The 27,875-nt window shown below is 38.3% G+C and overlaps 1 long non-coding RNA gene across 1 annotated transcript in view; it reads right to left on the bottom strand.

The window, feature by feature from the left end:
* Positions 1–27,875, bottom strand: part of LOC140596684 (uncharacterized) — a 122,856-nt gene that overhangs the window by 6,905 nt on the left and 88,076 nt on the right. The window contains exons 2-3 of the long non-coding RNA XR_011998587.1: positions 6,786–6,930; positions 4,560–4,723 (exon numbers count right to left, since the gene is read on the bottom strand). This is a non-coding gene — a long non-coding RNA (uncharacterized lncRNA). The remainder of the gene's footprint in view (positions 1–4,559; positions 4,724–6,785; positions 6,931–27,875) is intronic.

The raw sequence follows: 27,875 nt of genomic DNA, 5'->3' as shown, positions 1-27,875 counted from the left end.
TGCCTGTGTCACACAGTTGCCAGGTTCTATAGCCTGACTCCGCAAACAGTCTGGGGTTATGGAGACAGGAAATATGGCTTGAAGAGATTTGTCTGTGGACTTCATCTGAGTGTTAATATCCTCTTTCCAAGTGGCATGAGAATCAAACAGAATAGGATGGCTGAAGACCGTAGCAGAATCCACTAACCCATTTCCTGTTTGTTCCCTTGGCATACTCCTGTGCTTTCTAGGAGCTCTGATAATGCAGAAGTAAAAGCAAGAGGGTGACAGGTACTGCATGCTTTTTGTGTACGTATGGAAGAGGCCACATCCCTGAAAGAGGAGAAGATCCCTCTTCGTGGCTGGGACCATTATTCAGAGCCTCAGCTGCATTTGCAGAAAAGGGTAAGGAGAGCCTTACCTCACAGGTTGCCGTGAGGATTAAGTGAAATTAATATATGCAAAGCTCCTAGAAACAGACTTGGCATGCATTAATTATTATTGCTGCTACTATTATCTCCTCCGTTTTAAAGATGAGGATTGAGACTTAGGAAGTTTGAGGAATATACCCCAAAACCTCACAGCTGGAAACTCGGCAATCCTGCCCCTTAGTCAAACAGAGGGATTGCAATGAGGATGCCCGAATAAAATGTGCAAATCACACCCCTGACACCATGGCCTCCACCTGTGAAAGGCATGGCTCGTGGGTCACAGCACACAGCTCTGCAGAGCCCAGGCGAGGCTTCCGAGGCCTCCTGCAGCCCATGCCGGGGCTTGGCAAGGGCTGCCTGGAAAGAAGCCCAGAGACAGACCTGCTTGACCACACCTGCAGTGGGAACACTGAAGCTGGGGATGCTTCTAGAACGTTATAAAATGAAAGGTCCAAACCCGATAGTAGAAACCTGGAATGGAAGGCTTACGCTACCTACAGATAAGGGAGGAATCCTATAACGTTCCCTCTGGCTCCTTCTGGCTCCTTCTGGCTCCTTCTGGCTCCTTCTGGTTCCTTCTGGCTTCTGTTTCCCTGACTCACTATGGCGATAAAGTCAAAGAAAGGAAAAGCCCTTACTGCCCTTCTACCTTTGGTACAGGCCAATCATTTCTTCGTAATTTTTTTTTTTTAATAATAACTTTGTATTTCAAAAGGCACGCTTCGGTGACTCAATTTTGTCTAAGGCAAACCTCACATAAAATGCTTCCTGATCAGCAGCAGGAGCTCCATTAAAACCAAATAAAAAGGGAAACGTTTTAAGGATCAAAGCAGATGAAACATTACAGAAATGCCACCATCATATTCAAAGGTCCAGTAATTCCGCAGAGCGGATCCCCGATTCTTTGCAATGGTGTTAGAGAAATTAATTGTTTAATCATGATGAAGACGTTGGCTATAAGTAATATTAATTAATATTGCCCTGGGCCTATATTTTATTCTTCTCCCACACTGAGAAGGGGATTATTATGCATCGTGAAAGATGCTCTTCAAAGAGACGTTTTAGCATTCTCCCCACCGCTGCCCCGGCACCAGGCACACAGGCACTGTCTCTCACCCTTATTCCCTGACTTCCCAAGCTCTCAATCGGGTCAAGGCACGCACATGCTCCTCACTGCGTGCCGGGCACCGTTCCAAGCACTTCACACACATTAACTCATTTAATCCTCACCACGATCCAATAATAAGCTTTTACCTGAGAACCAACCTGGGCCCAGGAAGGTCAAACGACTTGTCTGAGGTCACACAACTAGAAAGTGGCACCATCCCATTCCGAGCAGGTGTGATGATGTGGCCTGGAGGGTGTATCATGTGAAGTTGCGTGGTGAAGCTCTGGCTGTCTGCAGAGGGCCTTCCCCCTGGGAGTGAGTTGTACCCAATTGCACACATTATCTCAGATCATCCCTCAGGGACCCTACAAGGAAGGTTCTAGTACTTCTTTCCATTTTACAGTTAATAAGAATCAAGAGGAAAGAGGCTAAGCAACTTGTTATAGCTGCACTGTTAATAGGTACATGAGGGGAATCAGGCCTGGCAGTGGACGCCAGAGCACCCCTATGAGGTAGGCTGTATTGGAGAAACTTCTAGCTCTATTCCTGCTGTGTGTACTTCATCTCGGACATGATTCCCTGTTTCTGGCTTTCCACTGCTACCACTGCTGGTTGGTTATGTGGATCATAAACAGTTTCATTCAAGTATTCCAACATTCACCTCCTGAGTGCACTGCGCAGCTGCTCCCAAGGCGAGTCCAGACACACAAGGAAGTCTGCCTCCCTCTCCGACACCGGGATCAAGGTCCTCACCCAACAGTCAGGCTTTGGTCATGCTCACCACCAGGCACTCTTTGGACCCCATACATCATCAGACCTGCCCAACTAGGACTGGTGTGCCAAGGGACAGACAACTTCCTCGTTGGTTGGTTCTTAACCTAAGAATTTGCATTACCCTGGCGATTAAATTGTCTTGCCTACACACCAGGAACACTCATCTATGACCGAGTCTGGACCAGAGAATGAAACGAAGTTTAATTTTAAGTAAGGAGTAGAGGGAGAAGGCGATAAAACGAAGTGCAACAGAATTATTAGTTTCTCAGCTCTTCAACGTAGTTAGCATTTGGTGGACATAAATGTTCTCTGGAGGTGTTGGAAACCAAAATACTTGAATTCCAGGGGTTTGTGTTAAGGGCTGTCTTAGAGACAGTCTCTCTCTGTCTCTCTGTCTGTCTGTCTCTCCTTGTCTCTCTCTATGAAGCAGCATACCCCCGTTCATTTCCTGATGTGGAGCTCCCAGGAGTTGGAAACAAAATGTTTTCGATGGATGCCCTTTATCTTTGGAATCCCTTCCTTCCTGGACTGGCAGAGACTAAATCTCTTGGCCTTCCACAAAGCCTGTTCCAAGGTTTGTCTTTTTAATTGAGCTTCCGCTTAAAAATGCTTAAGACTATTTGCTTACTACTGACAACACAATGAAACTTGGTCATCAAACAGTGCTAGGCCCTCATTTTTTTTTTCTGACTCTAACAAAAAGATCCAACTCAATGCTCACTTAACTAGTAACTATCCCCCCTGTTGCAATTTTCGATTAAGGATTCTGTTCTCAGCCCCTAGTAAAAGGCTTTATGGTGTGATTTGCTTTGGACTTAATTTTGACTCTCAGAGGAGTGTTTAACCCCTGGTAAGAAGAATGCACAAAGAGAAAGCCTGCAAGAGTGGATTCCAAAGGCCAGGCTAAGTCGAATATGGGCATCAGATGTGAGTTCCAATCTCCAGAGCCTCCAAAACAAATGATAAGGCATAAATTAATTTTACAATATTTTTATGTGAATGAGTTTAAAGTTTTAGGAAGTTTTCCCTAAGTTTATCTTGCACTAAAGAATTAAAATACCATTTCATATGTCCAGGTTTGAGCAAACAAACTGACCTAAGATCATTAAATTTTTAGAAAAAAAGATTATATAAACACAGATTTTCCAAAAGCAACATGTTTGGTAACTAATGAAGTTTATTTTCTCCACTGAAATTCATTTTATTGTGTGTCCCATTGTCCTAGTAAAACTTGAGTGAGAAAGTCAAAATACATGGTGTAATAGGAGGAATATGATATTTTGCTGATCTGGCTGGCTTTCCTTAACTCTTGATTTGCACATTTCCAGAAGGAAATGTTAGCCAGTGTTGGTCACTGCCTATAAAACTAGCCATCCCTTTTCCGAAATCCAATTCTTAAGCAGGACTGGACTTTGTGTTCCCACCATTGGTCATCAGACCGCTATTTCCCGGCACCTGTCAAAACCCAGAGGTGGTTTTTTAAGCCACTAAGGTCACTTGTGGTGATCCCGGGCAGTAGGCAGGAAGACCGTGATGTTTGTCAGTCAGAGTATGCTCTCATCTTGGCTTCTGTGCTCCTGCTTCCTGCCCACTTGCCCTTGAAGGGGTTCCGGTGGAACCATGAGCTAGTGAATACAGCTTCTACAACTCAGATGCTAGCCAGACTCCAGTTCTTGGATTCTCAATGACCTCCGGGCCTCTAGCTGGCTGATTTCCCCGGTCCTCCCTCCCATCCAGGTGTCTGAAATGACAAGTTACTATTTACTTAGCTCCCTTTCCTACTTTCAAGAGAAACCAGTGGGTAAAATTGTGCCAGGTGGTGCTGTTGATAAACAAGTTCTAATATAAGATTTCCTCCTGGAACTCCGGCTCCTTTTCTTCTGGATGATGACTGAGGTGGGAGGAAACTTGGCTCTGCCTTCTAGAGATTTTTCCTTTGATAGCTCATCTCCATGCCTCATAGAGTGACAGGAGAAAGAGAATGGTAAGCTGGCTTTGCAGGAGTCCCTGAGGTGGTTTCATTCACCCTAACCTCACCCAATTTACTGAATCCCTGAGGCCAGGCCACCTCCGCCCCTGAATGGCTGGTCTTAGGATGGTGCCCATATGACTCAGATTCCACCAGCAGTGTTCCTTCATCCACCACAGCCCTATAAATTCTATCTCTTAGATCTTTTGCACATCCCATCAGGATATTTCTTATCTCTGTTCTTGGACATAGGAAGTACTCAACAGATATTTTTGAAAGTTGAATGAACTCTACTTACTGCTTTCCAGCTTTACTAATAGCCCTTTATTCCAGAATTAATGCATCAATCCAGTAACTGGCCATCTTGTTTCTGAGTTCCATGAGAGATAGTAGAGTACACAGGAACTCTACTAGTAGAGTAGATACTCTACTAGTAGAGTAGATAGTAGAGTACACAGGAACCTGAAAAATAAATATCAAAAATATTTAAAATGTGAGGTTGACAAATGTATAAGGTGCCATGGGGGGCACTGCATTGTAAATAAAGACAGTGAAGATATATTTTGCAAGTAAGTGGACATACAGCTTAATTTATTAAAGCATTTGAAGCCAAAAGGTTTAGCAGTTAAGCAATAAATGTGAAAGTCATGTAAATTTTTTCATGAGAGACATCTGCAGGCAGATGTAGGAGGTCTGACTCTGGTTATCTACCACAATGACTGGGGGCTGAGGGAGCTACTTGTCTTTGGTTCTTGGAAACCAGGGCTATTGCCCATTCTAAAACCCACAGGGCAATCTTGCATCAAAAATAACTGCACCCCTCGAAATGTCAATAATGGGCCCCCACTGAGAAACACTGATGATTTTTAATGTTCCTTCAATCGGTCTGGACTCCTAAACTTAAGTGGACTGTAGAGATCTTTAGAGACTCAGAAAAGAACTTGTGAGGGTAAGTAAATATTTGGATTATACAATTTCATAGAAAAAAGTTCAACAAAATGGGTTCACTTCCCTGGAAGACAAAAAAGGTGACCTGAGAAGTGAGTCTATGATGATGATACAGGATTGAGGAGTGGGGGGCAGCTCTGACCAGAAAATTCTCTATCTTCATGAGAGAAGGATGCATTGTCATGCTGGGAGGTCAGGAATTACTTCGGCTTTCTTGGCAACAAGGTTTCTAAGAAAGGAGAATCTATATCAGGTTCCAAAAGGAAAGTGGATACCCAGGTTGGAAGGGTTTGAAGACAAACAGGTTCTCATTGATTTCGGACAGTTCAAGTGGGATCTGGCTTATAGAAGAGGGAAGAACATTTAGGTAACTTCTGAAGTCCTTTCTAGTGCTTCTGTTTCTATGGATACACTTATTAGGTTACTACACGCTACGATTTGCTACCAAATTGACAGACTGGAGAGATGAAGGTGGAGGCACAACTTCCCAACCACCCTCTCCCCCAGTACATCCTGTGCGCCTCACCCTTCAAAGTGAGTGAATCATGAGGCCCGACAATGAAGGGTGCAGTGGGAAAACTGGAATCTAGCCCAGCACTGCAGTGAAATCCACTTTGATTTCTCAGTAGAAATAAAAGAAATAAAAAGAAAACCCACAGAAAAGGGCCATTAGGGGAGAAAACATTTGTCACTGTGGACAGAATAAAAGTCCAACCAAATGAAATAAACGCCTGTGGAAAAAGCCATGTCATTCTAGGGAAAGTACGATGTTCCTTCTCCCTTGCTCTTCATTTAGTTTTCGTCCACTCAATGTACTGAGCTTTACCCTCTCCCCGTTTATTTTCCATCGATGAAAGATGCATGGATTGAATTCAGCCTTTGGATAGGTCTTTGTCGGGAAGACCTTTGTACTTCCAAAATAAAAGTGTTTAGCTTGGTACTATCTCAATGGCAAAACATGTACTTCCAGAATAAGATGCTTGCTGGGCTAGCATGCTTTTTTATTGAGTAAGAAACAATATTGTTAGCAATTTTTCAAGCTGTTAATATACACATATTAAACAGCAACAACAACAACCCTGTTCTATCATTATAAATCATAGGGTGAGTACCCCTTGGTGGAAAGAAATGAAAACATTCTGGCCACTGAGGCTTTCTCATTTAAAAGCTGTCATAGTAATAATACTAGTTGATATTGACAAATGCAGTTTTGATTTTTTTAATGTTTCAAAATATAATTTATCCACAGGCGTCTAATTGATAATACTTAACAAAATCTGATATATATTCTAGACACTCAATATAAATTTACTGAATATTCAGTTAGAATTTATGAACACAAAAATAAAGTGTGCCTTAAGCCAATGTGGGGGATATTTCATTTTTAATATCCTTGTAACATCCTACAGGGTATACAGTAGTAAGTATGAGAAGTAGCATATCTATCTACCAATGAAATAAAAGGCTTATAATCTATGCAAAATCTATTCCAGAATAAGACTATTATCCACTTTAAAAATACCTCTCAAAATTAATAATATCGTCACTAAGAGAAATTTTAAAAAGTAGCACGAACCTTAAGACCTCCAGCGGATCAGAAGACAAGTATGGTCTCTGGAGGATCTGGTTGAAACAATATATTCACAAAAGTCTTTTAAATCGAAGCTGTTCACAAAGGGAGTCCCGAGGAAGACGGTGTGGCTCTGACATGCCAGTCGCTTCTGGAAGGAAAGGAAAGCACGCTATTAGGAAGTATCCAAGTACCATTACTGCCGGTCTCAGCCATCATGGGGTCTCTAGTAGCACCTACTGCTATTATTAATATAATGGCATTAGTTTCTGCTACCTTATACTCTCAAAATCTTATTCATAAATGGCAGGGTGGGACAGTAATCTCTCAGGCTTGTATCTAAAAGCCTTTGAAGAATAAAAGAGTATTTTACTAACTCTACTTTTCCCATCATCTAAGCAGGGTGGGACTGAAGACTTGTGCATGGAGAATGAGCAGAGAGGCAGCGATGCTGGATTCACGGAGTGCCTGTCAGCACAGCAAGAGGCTGTGCAAGGGGCTGTGTGTGTGTGTGTGTGTGTGTGTATACATATATACGCATATACATACAGGCTTTTTAATCTGAACCACAGGACTGCAATTGGAGTGTCCTGGCTCCATTTCACAGGTGAGAAAACTCAAGTACAGACTCCTGAGGTCAGGCTTAGAACCCGGTCTGTCATAGCCCGAAGGCTTCAGGGCTGGCTCTTTCCCTCACTTCACTCTGTGGCCTATGTGATTTAGGAAAAATATTTCTAAAGAAATGTTTCTAAAGACAGGAGAACAGACAATGCTGCGATTTCTTAAATTAATTCAAGTATCGTTAAATTCAGATGTTTTCTTTCCTGATTTGCTTTAGTTTTATATATAGTAATATCTTAATTCAGTCACAGAAATACAGACCCCTGGTGCTAGGCAGGGGCGGTTTGTCTCTCATCTCTGCTCTTTCTGCAAAGGCAGGAGGCTCGCTGGAAACTCCGTAGGCCCCTTGTTGAGATGGTTATGCAGGCTGGTGTGTTGTGTTACGTCAAGGAGAGAAGCCTCCTTCTCTGGTGCTTCAGCCTAACTCACTGTTACTGCCCTGAGTCAGTGAAAGAGGATACTGCTTTTCCCTAAGGGTGCTCCTGCTATGGTTGGAGCTGGAAGCCACACTTTCTGTGGCACCTGAGAGCTACTGCTGTATCTCCTTGTGGCCACGTCCACCTGAAGGTAATGGGGCAAGGCTCACAGGGCACCATCTAGGTTTCCATGCTCACTGTTAGTCAGCTAAGTACACATTTCCCAGATGCTCCAGTGCCAACACGGCCTCCCCCCCTTACAGGGTGTCTCAGGGTCACTGCCCACCAATTAACCACTTCAAAATCTCCCTCAAAGGTCCAGCTTTTAATGCCACTTATTTCTGAGTACTGGGACTCTTAGTCCCTATCCACATTGCATTTGGGAAGTTCCTCAGAAAAGCTGGAGAATGATGGAGTAAGAAGGTCATGTGTAACTGTAAAAAAAAAAAAAATTATTTTATTTTTGGCAACAAAAGCTGGAGTCATGAATAAAGAAACAGGGGAAAATGATTGATAGCATTTTCAGAGTTCTGTAGGGCTGGAGCCTGGGATTATTACATGGGGGAAAAAAGAAACAGAGCCGAACTGAGCCGAACAAAGCCAGTTTATCTTTGCATAAAAGAAGGAAGAAGAGTTTGACAAAGAACAGGGGAAAAAATATTTGGACCATAGGATCTAACCTAAATGACAGGGATAAAAATAAATAGAAACTCGTAAAACCTCATAGAGTAGCATTCTGTTTTCTTCCTATCACTCAGAAGCAAAGTTTCAGGTTCTATGCCTAAACATGTAGACCCTGTTTCCCATAAAATCTAAATGGCAATTTTCAAGTACTCACTCAGCCACTATTGGCTGCTCATTTATTTATAAGTCAATCAATAAGTCAGAAAACTCTAGGAATACGGAAATAAGCAAGGTAGTCCTCCCTCAAGTGTGTTAACTTTCTTGGAAGAGGATATAAGTAGGATGTCAAAATTATAAGAAGGGCATACTAATAAGTGCTTGAAATAATGGGGTCCGGATCCTAAGGATGCTCTTGTTTCATGACTTACCAGTGATATGACCTGGGGCAAGGATTTTGACTCTTTACCCTCAGCTTTCTCATCCACAAAATGCAGAAATGATATACTTCCCATGCAGGTTTTTGTGACCATTAACTAAGGCAACCTATATAAAGGGTTTAGCGGGTTGAGTGGCGCACAGTAAGAACCCATTAAATGTTAAGGACTTGGAATATTATTAGTGTATAGCAGACCATGATGATGTCAGCAAGAAGTGCTCCAAAGCTTAGTGAGTTGGGATCCTCTCTGTAGGGGATGAAGGGAATCAAGAAGGCTGCAGTGGGAAAGGTAGCATTCAAGATCAACCATAACTAAACACGCACAAATGATTAGGCTTTTATAGAAACCCTCTGAAGATAATGGAAAAGCTAGAAAATGAACTACTTTAGGAAAAAAAAAAAACAGGTCCATGAAATTCGACTTTATTTCCCAGGATTTGGTGTGAAAGTAGATATCTACCATAACAACACAGCCAGGGAATGATACAAAGAAGAAAATCTATGTGTTGCTGCTAAGAAAGATACAGTATCTCGCTGAATCCTGTTTTATTCAACTGTAATCCAAAATGACACCATGGCTTTTAATGGAACTTGGCAAGCTCTAGATACACTAGTTTTAAACTTAGCTTCAAATTTAAATCACAGGGCTTGTGACTCAAATCTCCAATGTGACCTTTACAGGCTATTGTTCAAGAAAACATGTCTGTCACTGTGCAGACAAACTATACACCCTTTTATTCTGGGAAGTATAATGAAAAGATGTACTATATTGTTATTAAGCACAGAGCCACAGAACGATTGGGACTTTGGTTCTCTAGAAGCAGTGAAAACAAAGACTTTATTTGATTTTGCATCATTCATTTAGAAATGTTGTCTTCTTTTCATGAACATCCCTATGTCCCCCCATATTCTGGACTTTAATTCAAAAGAAGCTTAGCAGGAATCTCATCATTTATAGATTTAAACCATGGTCCCTCTGAAATCTCTTTTCAAGGGCTTACTGAGCCATGCTATTTTGTCCTTGCCAGATATATACGGTATCGTACTAAACAGAAGAGCTAAAAGCATACAGTGGCTTGAAATCTCTCACATCCTCCCTGTTTCCCGGCCCAGGGAGGGCTGCACAAGGAGAACGAATCTGCAAAACCTCTGGTAGCATCGTTCCCTTCTCACCACTCTTTATTCCTTCCACTGAGTTAGGAAATCCTACCAATGATTCTCCCCACTCATCCAACTTATGACATTATGTACTCTAGTAAGCTTCTAGCCGGTTTTCCTTCTTGTGGCTCATCCTGAAAATAGTCCAGAGATCGGTCATCTTCTCTGACTGGTCTATGGTGGTGATAATCCAATATTTGGAAGCAAAATAAATGAATGACTGCATAAATGAAAGAAAATGCAATCCTAATTATGTATATTCACCACCGCAGAACCTACATAATGGCTCCCTATCTTCTCAAGGATCGGATCTAAGTTCCTCATTAAGAACAGTGTTCTCACCATCTCTTCTCACATTAAAACAGACTCTTTCTGATCTGAACCTTGGAATCAAATAGAAATGGCTTGTTCATTGTATTACAGTGAATCTCAACTAGAGGTGTATGACAATCACCTGAATTGGAATCAGTGGAGGAAAGGTGTCACCATAGGCATGTAAAAAAATGCTCCCCAGGTGACTCAGATGTATATGACTTCTTAAGAACCACTGCTGTGCCTTCCCCTCTTCTGTGTATCAAGCCACCTTCACAGCATACTAGAAGCCTCACCATCTTCATTGAATCTTCCTAGGCCTCAACAATATTTCATACGTCTTCTAGATTCTCACTGTAGAGTTAAAATATTTTAAGCTGGAAAGGATCTTCCATTGATTCTCTTGCTTGAGTCTATACAAGTACCACACCCTTGTGTAATCCCTTCTTCTTCCTCACCTTGAGTGTGGGCTACATTTACTGACTTCTAATGAATAGAATATGGCAAAAGTGATGGGAACTGACGTCTCTCTTGTCCTATGACTCTGATGATAGTCACTGTTTAATTGTGAATTGCCCAATGGGGTGGCCTATCTGGCAAGGAACTGGGGGAAATTTCCAGCCTAAGGCCTTCAGTCCAACATGGGAGGAACTGAATCCTGCCAACCACTGAGTGAGTTCAGAAATCAATCTTTTCCCAACTGAGCAGGGTGGTTATATATCCTGAGCCAGCTGGGATGACTGTGAGTCTCACCCAATACCTGGACTGAAGATTTGTAAAAAATCCTGAGCTAGGGGACTCCTGTAAGCCATGCCCAGATTTCCAATCATGATGGTTAATATTATGTGTCAACCTAGGTAGGCCACAGTATCCAGATGTTTAGTCAAATATCCATTTGGATGTTGCTATGAAGGTATTTTTGAGATGAAATTAATGTTTAAATCAGTAGATGTTGAATAAAGCAGATTACCCTCCATAGTTGAAGATTACTCTCCAATCATCTGAAGACCTTAAAAGAAAATAGACTGAGGTATCCCAAGAAAGAGGGAATTCTGACCGTAGACTGCCTTTGGACTTGAGTTGAAACATACTCTTTGCTAGACCTCCAGCCTGCTGGGCTGCTCTTCAGATTTTGGACCTGCCAGCTTCCATAATAGCATGAGCTAAGTCCTTGTAATCTCTCTCTCTCTCTCTCTCTCTCTCTCGATAAATGGAACTATAGATGTATGTGTGCATATGTATGTGTATACATGTATATATATAAGCATATACATCTCTCTCTCTCACACACACACACATACTATCAGTTCTGTTTCTCTGAGGAACTTGCTAAGTTTCAGGAGAACCTGATAACAACAATACATAACTAATATGGGACTCCTCCCCCTCTCTAGTACTTACCACACTGAGTTATAACTACTTTTTAAATTCCTCTGTAATCAGATCCATCAATATCTGACAAGGGAAGGACCACATCTATCATGCTTGCCACCAAATTTATAGCTCCCAGTATTATGTCTGATATATGGCAGGTACTCAATAGACATTTGTTAAATAAACTAATGAGTAAGGGATAAAGCTTCAGCAGCAGTGTCTTTATGTAACTACACACTGCCCCCAAAGCCCACAAAACAACCAACCTTCCCCCCCCAAAAAAAAACAATGAAGCAATACCCCAACTAACTTCTTATCTATAGTTAGAGGTACCTTCAAAAAAAAGTACGAGTAAATATGAAAATTGTTAGACTGTAAGAGGATATGTATATCCCATCAATGCTGTGCAAAGAAGAAGACATGAGGCAAATCACACATGTTTGGAGACTGGAGTAGAGATTTTATGGAGTTGGAGAATAAGACCAGAGTCTGAACTCCAGAGTAGCACACCTGAAATTTTCTAGCGTGGCACAGAGCCATTGGCAGGGTTTTGTATCAGATGGAGGTTGACGTGGACTGTGTGTTCCTAAAGATGAATGTGGCATCAGTGTTCAGAATAAGGGGGGATAAGGGCAGGACTACCTCTAAGACTGAACTAGAGAGGAAGCAATGAAAATACTGAGGAAGTGCTAGACAGGAGGAAAAAAGTAGGGAATAGAAGAAATTCCATCAATTAGATGGAGTTCATAATAAGAGAAATAGTCAAAACTTATAAGAATATTTTGAGCCTGGGCCTGGGGTAAATTGTAAGAATGCTGATAAAATGCGGACATTGAAGATGGGGCCCAGCATGTGTCTGCCTGCCTGAGAAGTGAAAAGCAATAATGTACTCTGCTCTGAGGTGCGTGGAGTTTGAGAAATGTGACATTCCTTCTTATGTTTATGAATACTGAAAACCCAAGGTTTGATTAATCTTTCCCCAAAGATCAGTTCCGAACTTCCAAATTTCAAAGACTAGGTCTTTATTTTTTTTCCAACTGGGATATATATTTATATACACTAAAAGGCACAGATCTTCAGTATACAGTTCAGTGAGTTTTGTCAAAGATACACTTCCAAGTAACCTACATGCCAGTTAAGATGAAGACCAATTCCATCACCCTAGAAAGTTCTTTTCCAGTTAAGTCCTCCCAAAAGAGTAGTTCTGATTTGTGTCACTATACATAGTTCGGTCTATATGTGAACTACATGTATGTAGGATCATATAGTATATATTCTTTTTCGTCCAGCTTCCTTTGCTTAACATAATGATTATGATTTATTCTTGTTTTTAAATCTATTAGCTAATCCATAAGAATCGCTCCAGTGTATAAATGTGTAGTATTCCATTGCATGAAAACACCATAATTTGTTCAATCCATTCTTCTATGGATGGACATTTCAGGTTGATCCAGTTTTGGCCATTATACACAAAACTATTATGAACATTCTTATTCAAGGCTTTTTGTGGATACATCTTTTCATTTTCTCATGCAAATAATGAGGCGTGAGATCTCCCAGGCATAAGGCAGGTTCATGTTTAAGTTTCAAAGGAATCACTAGTTTTCCAAAAATGCCTGTATTATTTTACCCCTCACCAGCACTGTACGAGAGTGTCTGCATTCCCATGTCCTCACTAGCATTTGGTGTCATCAGTGCTTTTATTTTTATCTATTCTAGTGGGCATAAAGTAGTACTTAAATTTCCATTTCCCTTATGACTAATAATGCCATTATTACATCTTCAAATGTGTTTTGTGTGTTGTAATATCTTCCGTGAAGGTTTTGTTCAAGTCATTTGCCCTTTAGGGGAAGGATGTTGTTTCTCTTTTTTTAAATTAAGTTGCAAGTTTCTTTATATAGTCTGGATTCAATTCCTTTGTCATATATACGTATTGTAAATTATTTTTCCAGTCTGTGGCTTCTCTACGAACAATGTTTGTTCATGAGCTTCACTTTGGTGAAGTCCACTTTACTATTTTCTACAGTGTTAGTGCTTTTGGTATCCTAAGATATAGTTGCCATCTTTCTAAAACATACTCCTACATTTTTTTTTCTAGAAGCTTTATAGTTTTTTTAATGTAAAAGTCTATGATATATCCTGAATTAATTTCTATGTGAGGAAAGTACTAAGTTTCATTGTGTCTCACTACAGTTAATAAATTGCTCCAACACCATTTGTTGATAAGTCTTTCCCTTATTCCACTAAATTGGTTTGGTGGTTTTGTTGAAAGTCAATTAACTGTATAATTGCTTCATTCCTGACAGTTGATTCTGTTCCACTGATCCACTTATCTAACTTTATCTAATGCCATATTTTCTTAATTATTGATGCTTTATATAAGTCTTATAATCAGGGAGTGAGAGTCCCCCAACATTGCCATTCTTTTCTAAAAAAAATGTTTGACTCAGAAAAAAAAGAAAGAAAAAAATGTTTTGATTCTTTTAAGTCTTTGTATTTCCATATAAATTTTAGAACTTGTCATTTTCTACCAAAAAACAAGAACAACAACAAAACCTTTTGGGATTATGTTACATCTGTACATTATTTTGGGGTAAAAACAGTTTAAGAATGTTGAGTCTTCCATTCTAGAACCTGATACATACCTCTCTGCTATTTACATCTTCCTTAATTTTTATCAGAAATGTTTTCTAATTTTCAGTGTATAGGTCCTGTACTTATTTATTTAAATATATTACTATTTTGCGATTCTGATGCTATTATAATTGACATTGTGTTAAATTCCACTTTCCACTTCTTGGTGCATAGAAATAGAATTGATATTTTACATTGACTTTGTATCCTGAAGCCTTGCTAAATTCCATACATTTTTGCTAAGTTCAAATAGGTTTTCCTGGGTTCCTTAGGATTTCCTAGATACATAGTCATGCTATTTGCAAAAAGATACAGTTTAATTACTTCTTCCTTTCCAATCTGTGAGCTTCAAAAATTTCTTTTACTGTTGATTCTACTGCACTGGCTAGGACTCCATCCAGTGCAGTGTGAAATAGAATTAGTGAGAGCAGACACGCATACATTCTTCCTGATTCAGGAGGAAAGCATTCATTATTTCAACATTGTTAATTGCAAATTTTTCATAGACATCCTTTATCAGATTATGGAAGATCCTTTTTATTTGTGGTTTTACTGAGAGTTTTTACTATGATTTGGTGCTGAGTTTTGTCAAATGCTGTTTCTGGATCTATTGACATAATCATATGATTTTTACCCTCTATGTGGACTGATTTTTTTAATGTTAATGCATACTTGGAATAAACTCAATTTGGTCCTGAAAAACATTTTTAAAATATATGACTGCATCCTATTCCTAAATTATAGGTAAAATATTTTTGTGTCTCTAGTCATAAGGGATCTCAATGTGTAATTTTCTTTTACAGTGTTCCTTATCAGGACTTAGTATTTAAGCTATGCAGGTCATGGGAAATGATTTGTGAAGTGTTGTCTCTAACTCTATTTTCTGTATTTGCTTCACATTTGTATTATTTCATTTTAAATATTTGAAGGAATTCACTAGTGACACCATCTGGATCTGAATTTTTCTTTGTGAGCTGACTTTTAATTATAAATTCACTTTACTTAACAAATATAGAGCTATGCTTGCTTTCTAGTTCTTCTTATATCAATGTTACTAGATTTTATCTTACTAAACAAGAAATTTATCCATTTCATCTAAGTTGATTTTGTCTCTCACTCCTTCTCACACCATATAATATATAATAACAATTCCTGAACTTAATGTCTTTTCCTTTCCATTTCACTTGACTAAACTATACGTATCTCTCCCTAGTGTTTTTATTGACATATTTACCTAAATGTTATTTTTTCTTTTCTGTAAGCTTCTCTAGCTCTTCCTGATTTAATATTGTTCTCCTTTATTTTTTTCATTACCTTTCATTAGTTTATTTTATCTCTGAAAATAGATAGAATCCTTGAAGGCAGAAATTACTTCTTCAACTTAATTGTTCTCCATTGCGCCAAACATACTCGTTTAACATTAAATAAATGTTACAAGATTATTGATATGTCCATTCTGTTGGTTACTCTAAATATCTATTATGGATAAGCTTGGAGCATGTTATAATGCCAGGAAGCATGTATGTGTTAAAAATAACCATACTAATAAAAACTATTATTCAGCACGTCAAAAGGCAGAGAAGCCAACTTGAAAGAGCTCCCAATGGCCAATTTCAGAAACAAAATAATGATAATCTCAGACTATGTAACCCAAAACTAAAATAAATATCCATGAGTCCATGATAATACAAAAAACAACCGAATAAACAAACAAATGGGAAAAAGGAGACAAATCTTCTACAGAATTAAAAAAGAAAATGTAGAAGGAAGGAGGGAAACAGAAAATAATCAGAATGCAGTAGTAATTCCTACAGACAAGATTTAATAATGAGGACTAAAATCAGTGAGCATAAACTTAAATAACATGATAAATAGCCTCTAAGAAGCCCCCATAAAATATTAAAACTACTGGCATAGTTTTAATATATGTCCAAAATGCTTTGATACTCTTCTATCCAGGAGATGGAACTTAATTTTGTTCCACTTGACTGTATGCTAGACTTAGTGACTTGCTCTAAATGAATATAATATTGAAAAAGAAAATAGTAACTGTGAAGGAATCAGGCAGATATTACCTCAAAAAAGCGATCAAGGTTCATACATCAAACTCATGTTGATATCATGTACCTTTGATATAATGAGAAGGATATTTCATCTCTGTGGTATTGTTCCCTAGAATTCAAAACCCTAGTTTAATCATGATAACACATCAGGGAAAGAAAATGAGGAAAATTCTACAAAGTGTCTGTCTAGTACTCTTCAAAACTGTCAAAGTCATGAAAGATAGGGAAAAATTGTACAACTGTCACAGATTGGAAGAAACTATGGGGACATGATCCCTGTGGTAGCTTAGATGTGATCCTGGAACAGAAAAAAAGGACAGAAATGAAAAACTAGTGAAGTCCAGATAAAGTATGGAGTATAGGGGCACCTGGGTAGCTCAGTCCATTAAGTGTTCCACTCTTGATTTCAGTTCAGGTTATGATCTCAGGGTCATGGGATTGAGTCCCGGGTCAAGCTTCCTGGTCAGTAGGGAGTTTGCTTGGCCCCTCTCCTTTTCCCCTCCCCTTACTTGTGTTCCCTCTCTCAAATAAATAAGTAAATCTTAAAAAAATAAAGTATGTAGTATAATCAATTGTACAGTACCAATGTTAACTCCTTAGTACCAAAGTTAGGTAATCATGGCATAGGTACCATTAGGAGGATCTGTATGAAGAATATACAGAAACTCTCTGTATTATCTTTCTAATTCTTTGGTAAAACTAAAATTATTTCAAAGTGAAAAGGTTTTTTTAATTTTTAAAAAATATCTATTGTATCAGACCACACATTTATGTTTGGATTCACAGGAAGTCTGTGCTCCTTGTGTTTATATCAATAAATGAATTTATGATCCCTTTTGTGAAATCCAGTCTAGACTGGATTTAAAACTACACATAAACAATTTTAAGAGATGGGCTAAACAAGAGTAATTTATTAGTAACATCATCAGTAATAGCCATAACAACTATATCCAAGAAGACACAGGATACCATTAGAGAAGTAAATAATAAAGTCAATATCTAAAACCATCCTCTCCAAAAGTCAGCAATGTAATACTGACTCTCTCAGGAAACAAATAAATAAAAGAAACTTATAGATTCCTGTGGTGAGGTAGTACCAAATTACTTTACATTTTAATTTCTCAAGCAACTTTATAAATAATGAAATTTATACTGGTTCTAGAGGTTTCCAGCTCAAGATGACAAACCAATCATGCAATTCATCCTATGCCTTCCTAGGTTCCTACTAATATTAAAGTCAAGAAGCCAGATGACCATAAATCTGTAAAACCAAAAACAATAGGAATGGGTAAAACAATTCATCAAAATTCTAGATATGATGAAATCGAACAGAGGACTAATAAAGTAATAACTTAGATACATGTAGGAAGACAGGGTGATCAAAATAATCCAGAAAGTTGGAGAGTACTGCAGAAAAATAATACAGAGAAATAATCAGATTTCCAATAAAGTCTTAAAAAAAAAGCAGGATGCTAGACTATAATCTCTCAGGACATGGACTTCCCAAATTTTCATTCTTAAATACAGCTGGATAATAACTATTGACAGACATCTGAAAAAAAGTTGGAAAGACGAAAGAAAATATATACAATAAACACACATACAAACAAAATGACTTTTGAGGAAACCTGAATAATTTGGGGAATAGAACTTTAAAATCTCTAAAAAGCAAGAACAAAGACTCTTCAAAAAATAAGGAACAAAAGATAAGGAAGAGTACTAGAAAGTTAAAGTATAATAGCCAAAAATTTTTAAAAATCACCATAAAGTAAGAAAATCATTTTGAATAAGCCTACCATTTTTAAAAATGAGAAATGGAAAACACGAGAGAAAAAAGACATACAAAGATCTAACTAGAAGCCCCAACTACTAAGAATTCCAAAGAGATTTTCAAGGAAGAAAAACATAGGAGATAAAATAATTAAATAAATAGTTTAAAAGAAACTCTCACAACTAAAGGTCACAAGTTTTCAGAATGAAAGAGCCCATCAAGAAGGCATATCAAGGAAAGAACTATAAACAATACATACTAGTTAGAGATCCTAAATACAAGTGTCTAAAAATGGAGGTAGGAAAAGTAACTTTCAAAGGACAAGAATCAAATTTCTTATCACTAGTACTAAATGGATACAAGGTTGCTGAAAAATAGAGCAATGTTGCTCAAGTTCCAAAAAAACCTATTTAACATATAATTCTTTATCTAGTCAAAACATTACTGTCATTTTCAGACATGTAGAAATTCAGAATATTTACCTCCTACATGCCCTTTTGAGGAAGCATCCTAGGAAGGCTTCAGCAGCATATAGGATTAAAGTGAGAAAGAGGAAGGCATAGATCCAGGAAAGATCAGTGCCCAATAAGATGCCCAGGTAGCAACTGCTCCACCATAGGTCAGAGGAAGGTATCCAGGAAAAGGGGAAACACCAAGGATTTCATTCCACCTTCAGAGAAGCTGAAAGCATTTAATGATAACATAAAGGCAGATTATACAAAGAAAAACAAAAGCAATTAGAAACTGTAGGAAAACAAAAAGCTATAAAATATAAGGCAATGTAATCATAGTATACTATTTAGATCAGCAGTTGAGTGATACTTACATATTCATAATAATTTTTTATTGTTTTACAAGCTTTAGAATCAACCTACGGACAAAACACTAAAATCTTAATATGGTTAAAATAGAATATAAATGTAGAATTAACGGCACAAATGAGAGAAACTAGAAGGTATTAAAGGGAAAAGAAGTTATGGAGGGCAATATTCTCATCTTACTATGTAAGAAATCGTTAGATACTGTCTAAAATTAATGAGACAGAAATATAGAAATAGGTATATTATTTTAAGGTATATAGGTAATAAGAGAACTAAAAAAAGGGAGTATATTGAGAATAGGGAGGTAATGGTACAAATAAGCTGGATTCTTATCCACCATGGTAGTAAGTCAACAGATCTTTTTGCACCCTAAGACTCAATTTCCAAAGTGGGGAAGGGTGGTTCTTCCCACACCAACAAACAAGTTTCAGATACCAGCAGAGTGTCTAATAATTGGACTCCATTATGATACCATATACCTGGAGATAGCAACAGATTCTACAGGCAAACCATCCTACAAGACTGCCTTCCCCTGACCCACTTCAGATGACAATTGCAAGCTTGGGTCGTTACCTATGCTTCAGACCCACAGACGTGAGGTTCCCACGACCACCTCCATGGACTTCAGATACCTGTCACAAGTCCAGATTGTTATCTGCACTGTTGACCAATTGGCTATAAATCAGAGTTCCTAAGGCCTCCTCTTTGGGTTTGATTAGTTTGCTACAACTTCTCACAGAATTCAGTGAAACATTATACTTACTAGATTATCAGTTTATTATAAGAGGATATAACTCAGCAACAGCCAGATGGAAGAGATGAGAAGGCAAAGTACTGGTATGGAGATTCCAAGCTGAGAGCAGTACTCTCCCCAATCTCCATGTATTCACCAACAAGGAAGCTCTTGGAACCCTGTTCTTTGGGTTTTTATGAGGGCTTCATTACACAGGCAGGAGTGATTAAATCATTAGTCCTTGGCAATAGATTCAACCTCCAGTCTCTGCCCCCTCTCAGGAAATCAAGGGGTAAAAATGAAAGTTCCAATCTTCTATTTATGGTTGGTTCCCCTGGCAACCAGCCTCCATTCCTAGGTGCTTCCAAAATTCACCACATCAACACAAATCTGATTGTGGTAGAAAGGGACTTATTAAGAACAACAAGACACTCATTTTGCCTTCATGGATCTGAAGCAGATTTCAGAAACTTAGGAAAAGATCAAATATTATAACCAAAGACAATCTACTGCTCTTCTTGCTCAGGAAATTCCAAGAGCTTTGGGAACTGTGAGTCAGGAACTGTGGACAAATGCATAAATCACAATATTATAACAGATAATACCTAAATTTTATAAATCAGGAAATGGTAGTTATAAACACACACACACACACACACACACACACTTGATTTAGCCAATATTACAAACATATTTAGACCTTTAAAGGCACTAACAAAAGTATAAACACGGAAAGAGTTAAAAGAATTACAAGCTTTCATCTGGGCAATAACTCTGGAGGTGGAATCCAGAACTATAGTTTTTCATTATAAGCCTACTGCATTTTTCAATTTTTAAAAGCATATATATGTGTTTTATTGATGAAAGTAAATGTGAAATATTTATTTGGAAATCATCCAACTAGACTATGCTACATAGTGCAGCCCTCAGCATTTAAATAAGCTCTTGGTATTTCAGAAATTAAAATACAACATTTTTAAGCCTCAAATAGAACTGTCTGCTACAAATTCTACTCTGTGGCAGACAATATCATAGAAACAATTTAGAACTTGTGACAGTATAGCCTACTTCAGGTTGTCAGGTGTTAAAGATATTAAAAACTGAAGTTAAAATACTTGTGAGAAATATATGAAGTAAATGCCTACCCTTTATGGCTCTCTCTGATGGTATCTAACACATGTTACAGACAGGGGCACATTGGTCTTATTAGCTCACTAATACAACGACAGAAGATTGCTTAAATTGGAACCATCCTGTAATACCCTGAACCTGTCATTTATTCCCTCTGTGATTTCCAGTGAGCAAGGTGACAAACTGCCCATCAGAATGAGGATCTGTGAGCCACATCCCCAACTTTCATTTCTAGGACACAATACCTCCACCATCAAACATGATATAGCTCAAATGACTTTAGGCATACTATGACACCACAGAATTTATGTCACCTGAAATTAGGGATGTACTTGATATGACACGAATTTGAATTTTCTGGATATAACAACTACTCTGTGATATAGATTTGAAAAAAAAGTCAAAGTGAAGTCAGAAATTTTAAGAAGAGACAAATGTCAAAATAAGAAAGATTGTAGAGTCTGTGGATGGTATTCTCATTCATCTTTAAATTTCCTTTGCTCCATGTTTAAACATTTCAAATAAAGAGTTTTTCCAATGTCATTCGATATAGGCAAACATCTGAAATTCAACAGCAGACTTTAAATATTTCCCGTCTTATAGGAGCTTTAAAAATGAATGCTGGCTTGCTTTTCCTAAAGGAAAAAATATATGGGCTTTTATCCCCCTTCTTGAATGAGAGTTTTCTGGCCGTTGCTAAGTTTCCAGATGTAAGTTCTCGGAGTTAGACAATCCATATCTAAATACTCCTTTTTAGCAAAAAATTAAGTCCCAGAAAAGTTCCCAAGTAGTAATAGACTTCAGATCTCTGTTGGAAGTCATCATGGAAAGAATTTATCTATACATATATGTAGATATAATTAGAAGAGGGAAGTCTTTGTCATAGAATAGCAACTAAAAAGTAAATAATCTATAAATGTTTTAAGATCGCTTTACTGTGGATGAAATCAGAGCTTAAGCAGACTTCAGATCATGCCATGAAGTTCATGTGAGCTTTCACAAGCCTTCCAGAAACAAGAAAGGACAAGATTTTGCTGCCCTACCAGCCTGTACTGTTGTTTCTGACGCATTCACATGTGATGGTGGCTGTTACTATTATAATTACTACGCAATTCTTTTAAGTTCTATGAGAACAAGGATGTTGTCTCATTCACTACTGTATTCCATAATCTAGAAGAGTGTCTTCCATAAATTTTTAAATGAATAACAACTTATAATTTTATTGTAAAGAGCAAAGGAACAAGTACAGGTGAAAGTGCTTTGCAAAGTCTAAAACATTGAGACATCAGTTATCATTGTTGTTATTCAGCATCATCTAGCCCCCCACGGGAACAGCTCCTATGCGTGCTCTGACAGTCATCCCTGCGTTTTGGATCCTAACTACTGGGCTACGTAATTAGACTCACCTACAGGTGAGACTCAGAATACCACAGTCTTCAGAGGATAAATGCAAATACTCACTTATTGGCTGAATGACCTTGAGCAAGTTATTTAAACTCTATGCTTAGTTTGTGCATCTGTAAACTAGGTGGTGTAACAGGGCCTACCAAATAGGGCTGTTGTGAGAATTAAGTGGGTTACCATATGTAATTCACTGAAAACAAAGCCTGGTATACAGAAAGTGCTAGGTACTGCCACTAGTGCTGAGGCTACTACACCCATTACTAGAGGGATTCAGAAAACATAGAAGGAAATTCAGTAATGGCCGTACTGTGATTTAAAAACAAACAAACAAACAAAAAACAAACAAAACAAAACAAAACAAAATAACTAATGCCATACAAGTTAAAGACCAGATTTTTATTTTAATTCCTGAATTCCTCTGAAGTTTCAGGATAATGCTCTATTCTTCTACATATTTAGCTCCTTAAAGAGCCCTACAGAGCATCAGCTCAGTAAGTTGTATGTTTGGGGAAAATATGGATATTAGCTGAGGCATTTAATCACAGAGGCAGCTCCAAGGTCTCTATTCACTCTTTGTGAGTTTTTCAAAGCACACTGCTAAATGTGTTTTCACTTTCATGAAGGCCTCTTAATGTGACTTGGACATGATGAGCTTCTTTAAATGTGAAATAGTTTTACTTTTGATTGAGATTTGCTTTAGGAACATTCTCGGTGTTGGTAAGCTAACGTCTTTCCGGAGAGCAGCTTCATTCAGAAGAGCTTAGTTTATTATTATTGTACACATGACAGAGCTTGTGCAGTTATATTTATATTGACTCTTTGCTCCATTAGTATTGAAATCCACATGTCAGCTTACCTCAATGTAAATATATCAGATCGACCTGAATTTTTCTTGAGCATTTAAAAGGAAAGGCCCCAAACAAAACAACACACTATTTCTGAACCGTACTCTGTGCTGTAAGACCTTTCCATTATAACTTCTAAATTAGGTCAAGGGGTTCTTCTGGGGGAAAAAATAAGTAGTTTTCCAAACAAATTCTAAAATTCCCAAAATAAAGCATAAAGCAATATGCCATTTCACTGATTCTTGTTTGTTCTTTTATAGCGCTTTGGGAAATGTTAGACCATTGGTGTGCATCATTTCACCTCCTTGTAAAGGAAAACTGTCAGCAGCAGCTGTTGCTTCAGACTTTAATAATCTTCCAGGTTTGTTCTAAGAGATCCAAGAGGACATCATCCGAAATTTTCTTTCTATAGGTGATCATGCCAATGCCCTACTATAAAGTTTAGTAGTATGTGTCTCTTTGCATTATGTATTTATGTATGTATATATAATATACAAAAAGTTTATTTATTTATTTTTTGTTTTCCAAAAATCAGGTTGAACTTTTCTATTACTAGTAGGTCTACAATTGGCTGCTCAGATTTAAACCATTACAAACAGTTACACAAAAGTCCTCCCTGAGTAACAGAGCCCAGGAAGCTACTTCTAACTTGCTTCCTTCTGACTGTACTAATTACACAACACTACGAGGTTCTTCTACCATTTTACATATTTTCATCCCAAATTCAAACCTATTTCATCCTGAGAACAAAAGCTGGCAAGAAGCACTCAAGTGATGAGTGAACAAAATGCAATAAAAAAGCAACATACTGACATGGAAATGTCATGTGAACTGCTGAATGGCACACAGCTCCAAAGTTTACCAAAATATTTTGAAATGCTTTGCCAATGAACATATAATTGACGGAAAGACTTGCCAGCACTGTTCTAGAGATGTCTAACATACTATATAATAAAGAAAATCATTTACAAAAAATTAAATGTTAGAATACATTTTTAAAGATCTTCCAAAACCAATGTGTTTTTCCCCCATTTTTGGCCAAGAAAATAACTAAGATGTTATCAAGCTTTCATGTTTTCATGTTCATATTCTACTTGCTGCCTATCACTTGCATTTCTGCATGACAGTCAAACAAATCAATCAACTGTATTTATTTTTGAGAACCTAAGAAGTACAATTTTCCTGGCTCAAATTGCTGTTGGTGACATCCTGATTCACGAGGCCAGCATCTGTCCTTCTTTATGAGCATATATTCTTCCATCAACCATCCATCCAACCGTCCATCCATCCATCCATCCACCCACCCATGCACCCATCTAACCATCATCTATCATTTTTCCAACAAGTATTAGGTATCTAAACTGTGTCAAGCATTGTGCTGGTTGCCAGAGAAATAATGTCAAACAAGAGGGACCATCAGGGATTATAGAACAGCTGGGAAGATTCACTTTGTGCTATGTGCTAGGATAAAGAAAGAACAGCCTGCTAGATGGGGAGCAGAGAGAAAGGTCATAAAGGCTTTCTGAAAGAAATAGCATTTGTCCTGAGACTTTAAGAATAAGTGGTACTGGGTCAGAAAAAAAAAATGAAAAGAGTAGGGGGCCAGAAGGAACAGCACAATTAAATGACCCAGAAGAAAAAAAATGCAAAATATTCAAAAAACCCGTTGAAGGAAAGGCTGGTATACAGAGAACAAGGAAAGAAGTGACAAGAAGTAAGACGGGGGAGATGGGCACAGGTTGGAACTATTCCTGTTTTTCTGAGATTCATCCTTTGCCCTCAATCCCTCTGACAATTTATTGTTTTAATGAATACTAGATAGGATGACTCTAAGGATACACCCTGAAGTAGCAGGAAACAATGCAAGTGTTACCCCAGTATTCTTAACACGAACCTCTCCTTGCAACCCAGTGAACTGTCTATAGCCAAACACGAGCAACTCTCCACCTACTCCACCAGGGAATTCTGGAGAGCTTTGTAAGTAACAGGTCAAGCATTATGGCTATGTCTCCATCTGTTGTTTATCTCTTTTTGAAACATCATCATCTCTTTTTGAAACATTAAAATGAGGAAAACTAACACAAAACTAATGAATACTTTGAATGTCAATAAATAAAAAAGGAGAAGCATCACCAGTACTCCTTTACCTTCAAGTAAAAGTTCTTCCTTGGTTGTTGATCACAGTTTGAAAAACTAGTTTTCAAAGAAAAAATAAAGATCTCAATGCTACAATTTACTATTAGTTTATTATACAAACAATGAAACGCTTTCATAGAAAACATCAAAATCTTCAACTATGAAATTCATATATTAATGCAATGCTTGTTTATATTCAGACATATTTATACACACATTTGTATGTGCATTTCCTAACAGGCAGTGAAGGGAGCAGTAACAATTAGCTTTTATCCTGTGGGTTAAGGAGAGCAACAATATCTACTTCATATTCACCTCTGAGGAACAAAGAGGCAATTTTGGATTTTAGGCCTTTTTCTTGTTGGATTCTTTTAAAATTAAAGTAGAATAAAATGTGACTCAAACCAATTTTACATATCCTAATTTCCAATTGAGGGTTTGTTTTTAGTACTAAATGCTTCGTTTCATAACAGTAAGTCCCAATGGGTAGCTGCTAAATTCCCAAACCAGAAGCAACTATATTGCAGGAAAATGTTTATATCTAGTAACAGATTTATTTTTATTTTAATAAATGATAACATGTCTCTCCCATCCTTTTGTTTTTTTCAATCCTCTTTCCTTTTTATTTTGGAAAGTGAACTTGTAGCTATAGCCAAAGGCATCGGTTTAGAGTGAATATTCACTTAAACAGCTGGCGCTTAGGAGCCTCTTCAGCTGGTCGGTCAATGTGTCTTGAGCTCTCCCCACCCAAGTTCTGGATTCTGGCCCAATTGATCGGAGCAGCCTCTTCTAATTAACCCTTCCACAACCCAGTTGTCTAAAAATGACATCGCAAAATCTACCAGCAGGCCTGTTTTGGCTTAATATGCAGAACTTTCTTACAACCACAGCCGTCTAATAACTGGGACAGTTTGCTTCATAAAGTAGGAACTCCCTTAACCTAGGTCTGCTGAGCACCGGGCTATTAGCTGGATAATCAATCAGGATGCTATAGAAGAGACAGTGGTTTCTATAGAGGGATGTGGCCAGAGGCCCAGCTTCAACCACACCCCACTCCCCCAGTCCTAAAACAGCCTCGACGTCAGGATAGAGGTTTCCTATTTGCCCAGTTTCTGGGTTGAGACCCTGTGGGTTCCAGTAACAAAATGACTTTCAGATACACATTTAATTTACTCTTCGCAGCAGTGCAATGATATTATTCACAGACAAAGAAATAGATGCTCAGAGCATTGATTTACTTGTCCAAAGTCACACAACCAGGAGTGAAAAGAGCCGAAACTAGAACACAGGGGGGTGTTAGTCCCTGTGGGTCACGTGCTCCAGAAGGGTCACGTGCTTGGGAAATGTCTCAAAAAGATTCTGGGACGGGCTGCCTGAAAATCACTACGGAAAATTTTAAGAAATGCATATTCCTGAATCCTAGCCAAAAGCTTTAAATTAGATTCTTGGAAGGGGGACCAAGAATCTGCATTTCAATAAGCTTTCTAGGTATTTCTTATTCACAGGAGAGTCAGAAACTGCTAATCTAACTCTTCTATCTCAAACTTTGGAGACTTAGCTTTTCATCAGGGACACTCCTGGGATTTTTTCCTTTTTATTCATCATTTGAATATCTTCTATGAACAAACCACAACCATGACCCTCCTGCTCTTGCACTTTTTATTTAACAAATACTTATATTGTTTTTACTACATGCCAGGCCCTATTGATTGGTGTTGAAATTCTCCCTACAGCCTTATGTGCTAGATAATATTATAATACTCATGCTATAAATGAGGAAATTTATGCACAGAGAGGCTAGAGTTTCTTGCCTCAAGAGTCCCAAGATGTGATCCTAGGCTGTCTGGCTTGAGGCCATGTGTCAACCACTACACTATGCTTCCAACAAAGACCTGCAGCTTCCAACAAAGATTTAGAATTGTCATGGGAAGTGCTGGAAGCACACTGCTTCCCAGCCCCTCGGATTAGAGCTTTATGGAACAGCTTAGACTTCCTCCAAGATGTCCTCCTGCTCCATATCTGTGTCCTTCACATGCTCTGCTTTCTCTGCTAACATGCCCAACACCCCTTCTGCACGTAGCTAATTCTTCCTCATCTGACAAAGCTAGATGCTACTGCTGAATGTCCAGGATGAGTTAGATTCCCATCTTCATCACTCCCAGATCCCGGTGCTCTCTGGCCTCATGGCTCTAATTACACTGAGCTGTACCCACAGGTCTGTTCCCGTCTTCCACAGGAGACTGTGAAGCCCCTGAGGGCATACACTGGGACGTATTTATTTTCTGCTCCAGGTGTCTAGTGATGAGAAGGTGCTCTATAGATGCCTGTGGCATAAACGAATGGTTGTATACAAAGCAAGGAATGATTATTCGCTTTATAATAAAATTTACCAAAGGTTTCCAAACCCCTGTGTTCATTTACATATCATTAATTTCTGGACAGAAAGCCTGGAGGGCAGAAAGTTAAAGCCATTGCCAACTGGAAAGCAATCCAAATTTCAGATAAAATGTCTCTGAAATTATAATTTAAGTCAGTGGGAAATCTTCTATTGATCTATGAAAATGTGAATTAGACACAGGTTTTCAGGGACACTCCTGTTGCATAAAGGGAGGTGTAC

Source organism: Vulpes vulpes, unplaced genomic scaffold (assembly GCF_048418805.1).
Source record: "Vulpes vulpes isolate BD-2025 unplaced genomic scaffold, VulVul3 Bu000000723, whole genome shotgun sequence".
Taxonomy (NCBI): domain Eukaryota; kingdom Metazoa; phylum Chordata; class Mammalia; order Carnivora; family Canidae; genus Vulpes; species Vulpes vulpes.
This window is presented reverse-complemented; position numbering and strand designations above follow the sequence as displayed.